General features: G+C 44.9%; 1 protein-coding gene and 1 long non-coding RNA gene across 4 annotated transcripts in view; one reads left to right on the forward strand and one right to left on the reverse strand.

Moving 5' to 3' along the window:
• The first annotated feature begins 4,977 nt into the window (after window positions 1–4,977).
• The window catches only part of Aldh2 (aldehyde dehydrogenase 2 family member), a 28,137-nt gene continuing 24,401 nt past the window's right edge, over window positions 4,978–8,713 (forward strand). The window contains exon 1 of one of the 3 annotated variants that reach the window (XM_048785622.1): window positions 4,978–4,996. The gene's annotated coding sequence lies outside the window, so the exon portion shown is untranslated. Of the gene's footprint in view, window positions 4,997–5,101; window positions 5,121–5,999; window positions 6,007–8,713 lie in introns of those variants that run through there. The other 2 variants (XM_015502526.2, XM_048785624.1) reach the window with 2 other exon arrangements.
• Window positions 5,692–8,707, reverse strand: LOC125611243. The gene is made up of 2 exons (XR_007341398.1): window positions 8,417–8,707; window positions 5,692–7,868 (listed from the first exon to the last, which is right to left on the reverse strand). It is a non-coding gene; the product is annotated as an uncharacterized LOC125611243 (long non-coding RNA).

Below are 8,713 nucleotides of genomic sequence, written 5' to 3' on the forward strand. Positions count from 1 at the left end.
TGTCCTTGAATATTTAGTTTTAGCACTGGGCGAGAATCTAAATTTAAAGTCAGCATAGCCCAATCTACACCTGTGGAGCCTAATCCCCTGGAACCTCTTTCTATACTACTACTGGAAAATTTATCATGTAGGCTGGGTATTATTAATAACTGTGCTATCCTGGTGAAATTACTGATATACCCTTTGGAGAACTAGCTATAATTTTTATTTCACCTTCATAATCGGGATCAATTACCCCAGGACTTATCATAAGTCCTTTTAGAGTAGAAGAACTGTGTCCCAACAATAAGCCTACTGTTCCTTGGGGAAGAGGTCCTTTTACTCCTGTGGGAATTATTTGAACTCCTATCTCTGGAGTTAGTACTGCTCTGGCAGAGGCGCAGATGTCCAACCCTGTGCTCCCTCTGGTTCGTCTGATGAGAGATCTGATGGATAATGTGTCCTGGGCACTACCCTGATGGTGTTGCTGGGTTCCTCCATGGTGTTTCTGGGTTCCTCCAGTGCCCAGTGTGGTCGTGGGCCCCGGAGCATTGGGCCCCCCTGTCCGTTTTTTGGCAATGGAGCCCGATGCCTTTCTCCACGATATCATGGGTAAACACCTGGTCCTTGTCCGTTTTTTGGTAATGGAGTACCCTCTATGCTGGTTTGAGAATGGCATTCATTAGCCCAATATCTCCCTCTATGGCATTGTGGGCAAATACCCAGTATTCTATTCCTTTGATACCTAGTTTTGTTAAACCCTCCTCCTATGGGGCAATTCCTTTTAAAATGTCCTGTTTGTTCACAATTGTAGCATGTTTTTGGCCTGGCATCTAAAGCCTGTTGTACTGCAGCTGCCAAGACTTGCCCTTGTTCATTAATGTCTCTACATAATTTAATATGTGTGTTTAAATCTCCATGTTTCCATTGTCTAATGACCTCTCTGCACCAATGATTTGCTTGGTCATAAGCCAGTTGTTTAATTAATGGCATTGCTTGTTCTGTATCCCCAAAAACTCTGGTAGCTGTTTGAATAAGCCTATCTACAAATTCAACGTAAGGTTCATTAGCTCCCTGTATTACCTTAGATAATTGACCTTGTAAATCTCCATGTCCTTGTAAAGTCTTCCATGCCCTGACTGCATCTGCAGCAATTTGTGCATATATAGCAGGATCATATTCAATTTGTTGACCCTCATAAGGTCCCTTTCCTAACACCCTAAATTTCTTTGAGGGTAACCGGCTGCTGCATTTCGCCTAGCCGTCTCCATGCAAAATTCCTCATTGGCAACAACCTTCCATAACACATATTGTCCTCCATTTAGCACAGATTTACACATGCTAGCACAATCTGCTGGCGTCATTTCCAAGTTGGTAATGGATTCGACCATGCTTACAGTGAAGGGTGCTTGAGGACCATAGGTCGTTACAGCCTCCTTTAACTGCTTCACTGTTTTAAAATCTAAAGCACGGTGAATTCGCTGCCCTCCTGCCTGCTCAAGTACAGGGCATGCTAATCTTTGAGGTCCTGTCTCAGGATCCCATCTATCAACTACGGGGGTTGAGGGCCACTCAGCTATCTCTATAGGTGGAGCTGTTGGTTGAATTACGCCCTCTGGTGATAGAACGGTGTTAGTAGCAGCCTCCTGTTGTAGCTTTTTCCCTAATAGCTGTTTCTCCTCTAAGCTTTCTTCCTTTAAATTTTCTTCCTCTGTCTGACTAGCTTGAGAGACCTTCTCTTTTGCTTGATCTAAAATGTCTTTCTCCATGGTCTGAACCTCTAACAATTTACTTAACACTCTTTCAGTTTGTTTTTTACTAATTTCTAATCTGTTATAAAGATAACGCAACCCAATAAGATAACACAAAACAAAACTGAAACAGAATGAAACAAAAACAGAACAAAAAATCGTTGTATCAATTTTCCTATTTTCTTGACATGTGCATTTGTGGTCTATTTCTATTTCTTCCTCAGGGGCGAACAACTTCAAACCTTGAGCCAACCATTTTTCCCAGTTTGCCTGAGAAAGTTCTAGGGATAGGCAGCTTGAAACAAAAACAAAACAAATCAAAACAAGAACACATTGTTTTTTGAAATGGTCACCCATTCTCTCGCCTTCCCTTAGGGGCGAGCAATTTCACTTACCCCCCCAGCTTCAGGCGTTCCCCGCAGGGGCCGCCAAATGCCACAGTCTGGCTGGGCACAAATCACGAGCCAGTGAAGCAGGAACAAACTTTATTTCTGAACTCCACCAGCACACTCCACACACGCTCCTGGGAAATCTGCCGAATGCCACGTGGCTCGTCCAGCAACCCGCAGCCGGAAAATATCCCCAACCAATGGGAACTCTCCGAGAATCCCCGCGAGAGCTCAACTGGAACTCAGTGGGAACTCCACGAGAACTCGCTGGCGTCACCTCTCAACCACTACTTCTGGCAAAAATGCCATGCCTCATCCCGACTTGGCTGTGGCCCTCAACACTAACCCCCACTCTAGATCCTACTCCTTCTTCCTAATTGGATCTCCTATAATAGAAATATCCAGAAACCTAGTATGTCAGAATTTATTTACGTTTTTAAACTGCTGGACCATATCATGAAAAAAAAATTAATTATCACCTTTAATCCCAAATATGCCACCTTTATTCCCAAGAGTCTTCTGTTATATTTAAAGAGGTTTTTCAGTATTCTATGATTTTTTTTTAAACCTGTGTATTTTGTCTTCTCATGATAAAAATTCAAAGGTTAGGACTGGGGTTGTGGCTCAGTGGCAGAGCGTTTGCCTAACATGGGTTCAATCCTTAGCACCACATAAAAATAAACAAAATAAAGGCAGTCGGTAATCTACAACTACAAAAAAATTAAATAAATAAAGGTCCACAACAACTAATAAAATATTTTTAAAAGAGGGGGCGGCTGTGGCTGTGGCTCAGTGGTAGAATGCTTGCCTCGCACGTGTGAGGCACTGGGTTCGATCCTCAGTACCACATAAAAATAAATAAATAAAATAAAGATGTTGTGCCCATCTACAACTAAAAAAATTTTTTTAAAAAAATACAAAGGACAGGGGCTGGGGATGTGGCTCAAGCGGTAGTGTGCTCGCCTGGCATGCGCGGGGCTCTGGGTTCGATCCTCAGCACCACATAAAAATAAAATGAAGATGTTGTGTCCACCGAAAACTAAAAAATATACATTAGAAAAAAAATACATTGGTTATACAGCCACGTTTATACATAGGGCCAATGTGATCCTGCAATCTCATAGGGCCAATGTGATCCTGCAATCTGTACACGTGGAAAAATAAGATTACGTATCCCATTTGAATCAAATGTATGATACGTCAAGATCATTGTAATATTTTAAGCAACTAATAAAAAAATTAAAAAAAATACAAAGGACAAGTGACTCGGGAGGCTGAGCAGAACCCTTATTTTGAACCCTTATGACAACTGGTGGTACTTTTATGTCCCATTTTAGAAATGAGGGGACCAAGGTTCAAAGAGGTTATGTAAGTTGCCTAAGGTCTCAGAGCCGGTCAGCAAGAATCAACCTAAACCCAGAAGGCTCTGGAGCTCCCTCTGCTCTGAGGAGCAGATTTTAGGATCCCTAAGGAGCTTCCTGAGGGGTGCTGGTCGTCTAGCCTGGAAAAGGAGGAATGGGTAGAAAATGAAGCTCCATCTAACCAAGGAGAGCATGCTTTGCCCAGAAGAAAATCCACCAGTTTCTCCCAATGATTCTATTTTGAAAGATGAATAATCTCAGAATACCCTCTAATTGCCTTGTAGGGGTCAGGCTCTATGCAAGGTGTTAGCTGTGTGGGCCTGGCTGCATTCAGAGTGTGACAAGAGAGCTGTGTCACAAGTTTGTGTGCAAACAAGCAGGGCCATTGGGGCACAGGGCTGGGCCACATTTCCTCTCCTTCCTGTGAGGCAGAATGCCTTCCAGTTTAAATGCTGCTTCAAATTCCCCACCTAAACATTATTGTCTTAGGGTTTTGGGGGGAAGCTCTCCTTAGATAGAATCAGTGTCCAGATTGGTTGTTGTGGACCTTTATTTATTTATTTAAAAATTTTTTTGTAGTTGTAGATATACCAACTGCCTTTATTTTGTTTATTTTTATGTGGTACCAAGGATCGAACCCAGTGCCTCACACATGCTAAACAAATACTAAAGTCTTACCATTCAGAGACGCTGAAGGAGAGCTCAGTTACCAACTTTTTCTGGTTTCTTCTTTTGTTTGTGGTGCTAGGGATCAAATCCAGGGCCTGGTGCATGATGACCGATGACCACATGTTTAACCATTGAGCAACCTGCTATCCTCCCAGGACTGCTCTACCACTGAGCTACACCCCTAGTTTTTTTTTTAAATCCTTTTATTTTGAGAAAGTGTCTCACCACGTTGCCCAGGCTGGCCACAAACTTGTGATCCTCCTGCCTCAGCTTCTCAAGTTGCTAGGATTACAAGCATGAGCCACTGCGCCTGGCTCCTCTTCTGGTTTTTAGAGAGCAAGTGGAACTAGAGTTTTTTCAACATGAAAACACATTATTGGGGCTGGGGATATAGCTCAGTTGGTAGAGTGCTTGCTTTGCAGGTTCAATCCCCAGCACCACACACACACACACACACACACACACACACACACATTATTGGGTCCTGCTGAGAAGCTGTCCATTTTCTTAGAAGAAGTGACTTGGGGTGCCTCTCCCCAAGATCTCAGTCCTGGCACGGTGCTGTTGTTTTTGCCAGTTCCGTTCTTGGCAAGGCAGTGAGTTCAGAGACAAAGGACAAAAAAGAAAAGAGAAAATGAAACTTAGAGAAAAGGACTTTTTTTTTTTTTTTTCCAGAATGAGGACTTGCTGGAGAGTGAGAGAACACATGGGAAGAAATGTGGAAGAGAGAAAAGAGCTCATAGAGACTCTCAGGGAGAAGTGGGGCCAAGAGTTGTGTTTTAGTTAGTGCTCTGGACAGACTGAGCCACCAGGGGCCTTGATTATAACAGGGTTTCAGCACAACCAGGTGAGTTGGGTCGGAAGCATTTGGTGGATGTGCAACTGAAGACTGTGAGGAAGCAGCTATGGAAGGCTAGTGTAGTTGTGGAGGACCTCCCACTGGAGATGGGATTTGGGCTGAATCTTGACAGGTAAGATTTCCTTATGGGGAGAGGGTAGAACGGGCATGGGGAAGAGGTCAACCAAAACTAGGGACCGGGGTGATGGTGAGCACCAAGGGCAAACAAACTAGAATAAATTGAGATGCTCACCCTGCACCCTGATGGGGCCAAGCACGCAGGTGCTCGCTGTATCAACACACGTGAGGGTTATGAGCTACCTCATTTTCTACATCCTTTCCCACAGCCAAATTTACGACTTTCCTGGCTTCCCCATCTTGGCAAACAGCATATGTTAGGAAACTGGGCACCATCCTCCACCTCTTCCTCATCCTCATCTCTGCACAGCTACCTGTCAATCCCACCCCCATGCTGTCTCCTAGCCCATCCCAGACAAGCAGCCTGTCTCCCCTCTACCACCAATTTTCCATGCTAACCCAGAGGGATCCCTCTAAAGCACATGCCACCTCACCCTTCTGAGGCTTAAAAATCTTGGTTAAGGGAAAAGACAGTATGAATGCTGCGTGCAGTGGAGCACCCCTGTGATCCCAGCAGCTGGAGGCAGGGGGAGGGCAAGTTCAAAGCCAGTCTCAGCAATTTAATAAGGTCCTAAACAACCTAGGGAGACCCTGTCTCAAAATAAAAAATAATAGGGCTGGAGATGTGGCTCACTGGTTAGGTCCCTCTAGGTTCAATTCCTAGTACAAAAAAATAAAAAGATCATATGGGAGGTTAAGGGAAAGCTACAGTGGTCAGACTGTGACTAGAACAGTGAAACAGAATATGGTTCAGAAACACTTGGCTCTCTAAGGGTATTTACTAGTAAAAGATAAATTATGATCCACAAAAGTATTTGCACCATATATGACAGACAAAATATTAATTGCCTTGACATACATATATGCATTTCTACAACCCAGTTTTAAAGAGGCCAGGAATCAGATCAAGAGGAAAATGAACCAGGGACAATTAGTGCCTCTCAGAGAAAAAACACATGACTATATGTGGGTAAAGATGCTCAAGCTTACTCCTAAGAGAAACACAGCTTCATGTTAAAGTGAAAGGCTATTTTTCACCTATCCAATTAACAATGATAAGAAAAATGTCTGAGGTGGCTGGGGTTTAGCTCAGAGGGGGCTCTAGACTAGATGTTTAAGGACCTGGGTTGTATCCCCAGCACAATCTGATAATAAATTGTTCTTGTAAGGGTATAAAGAAATTCAGACATTATAGAGGGGTGGGGTGTAAATTAATCATACACAGGTAGTGGCTAACACAGAAGGTCCCCGAATTTCAATGATTTGATTCACCATTTTTGAACTTCACCATGTGCAAAGGCAATATACCTTCAGTAGAAAGCATATTTAGAAACTTGGATTTGTACCTTTGCCTCGACTAGCAATATGCGGTAAGATCCTCTCGCCATGCCAGACAGTAGCAGCAAGCGCAGCTCCCCAGCAGCCCTGAAGTCACCAAGGGGAGCAACTAGCCCTCTACAGTTTTCAGTGTAGATAAGCAGTGATGGTAGGTGAGGTATGTTACTTCCAACTTAAGATGGGTTATGAGACACCATAAGCCCAGGGGCACTATAGAGCAACATCTACACTTTAATTAGTGGTCCCATTTCTGGTAATTTTCAGGTAAGTCAAGGATATATATATACATTGTGGCATTGTTTGTAATAGTAAAAGATAAGAAGTGGCTCAAATGTCATACAGGAAATTCTTAAAAAAAAAAAAAAAGTGGTACATGCAGCCAATGCAATACCATGTAGCTGAGAATAGGGACACTTTCCTTGTGTGCTATGACAAAATGATCCCCCCAACATTATTGCATAAAAAAGCAAGAGGCCTTCAGGAAGGGGACATGGGGACTGGATAGCTGCGTTCAGAGATTCCCATTCCAGATGATCTCTACAGCTGATAACAAACCCGATTTCCTCTTCCACTAGGGCATACATAGTACTCTTTTGACAGAACTCATTTGGAGACTGTGGGCTTGCCTCTGACATGCAGCCAGTGCAGCTGGCTGAACCATAGAAACCCCCATGTGCCAACTTCAATGCTTTCCCCCCCTCTGGCTTGAATGGAATGGTCCTGAGTCCCAGGGTGACTATGTCAATCCCATGTTAAAATGAAATCACACAAAGAAAGGGACGTGGGTCCCTGAGTTCCTGCCTGGAGAACCTCCACCTGTGAGGAGCAATTTGAGCAGGGACTTGATTACCTTCAGTCACTGGAACTTTGCGGGGTTTCTCTCTTACAGAACCTCTGTGACAATATCCTTTTGCTATCAGGTTAGCTCTTGAAAACAAAGCAAAACAAAAATCATACCCACACGTTCTGTCAGCCCTTGTATCAACATTTGTGCCTGGTATTTGATAAGTGAGCCTCCACCAACGGCTGGGGTGTCAGCTCCAGGGGATCAAGCATCACTTAGCTCCCTGGACACTTGTTGCCTAGATGTGCCCCTTTCCTGGGCTTCTCTGTGTGTCAGAACAGTTCTCTTTACATAGCTCACTGAGCCACATCTTCAGCCCTATTTTGTAGAGACAGGATTTCACCGGCTTGCTTAGCAGTGGAGGTTGGCTTTGAACTCAGGAACCTCATTGTCTCACCCCATTCTCTCAGCCTCTGGAGCCACCGGGATTACAGGTATACAAGCTGGGCATTTCCTTGGGCTTTTGCTAACATGGATCTGGTTGAACTACACACATTTGACACTTCCAAGCCAATGTCCTCTCATTCCTTCCTGCATCCCCAGTGTCCAGTTCCCTGATATCTGTGGAATAAACACATTTGCAAAATCCTTACTAGCCTGTAGTCGGTTCTCCACGGATGAGGAACCAACAGAAGCAGAAGAAAAGTCACCCAGTTCTGAGCACCGGCCTCCCTGCTCTGGCTCTGCCCACTTCTCTCACTTCACTCCCCATCATTTTCCCCTTGTTCCATTCCCCCCCCCCTTTTTTTTTTGGTACTGGGGATTGAACTCGGGGTCCATATCCCCTGATATTTTGTATTTTATTTAGAGACAGGGTCTCAGTTGCTTAGGGCCTCGATAAATTGCTAAGGCTGGCTTTGAACTCATGATCCACCTGTTTACCCTCCTGGCTGGGATTACAGGCGTGGGCCACCTCGCTGGGCCTGGGCTCCGTTTTTTGCACTTCTCCAACGCATGGCATGTCGGGGTGGTCCCCTGTCAAGGCCCCCGCACTTGTGTTGCTGAGTTGCTCTTTCTTAGACCTTTACAAGACTCACTGCTGCTCCTCACTCAGGTCCCACCTGTCACTTTCTGGCGATGTATTTAAAAGCAGTAATCTCTGCCCTCACCCTCTCTTCACCTGGTTCATCTTCTCCATCGCCCTTGACACTGTCTGAAATGACCTGGGGTTTGAGTTTGAGGATGGTTTCTCCCACTCAGAGTCAGCTCCAGGAAGTCAGGGTCGCTCTGGTTCAGGCTTGTACACAGTTAGGGGTCTGGGCACATTTTAGGGGTTGAACCAATGCGTGCTGAATTCGCGAGGTCCGGTCCTTCTCCACTTGCGGCGAGTCACGCGGGAGGCAGGGACGCGTGGGGGACACGGCCTGGCAGCCCCCGCTCTCCCAGCTAGCCCTGCATGGTAGGCT

Source organism: Marmota marmota, unplaced genomic scaffold (assembly GCF_001458135.2).
Source record: "Marmota marmota marmota unplaced genomic scaffold, marMar, whole genome shotgun sequence".
Taxonomy (NCBI): Eukaryota; Metazoa; Chordata; class Mammalia; order Rodentia; family Sciuridae; genus Marmota; species Marmota marmota.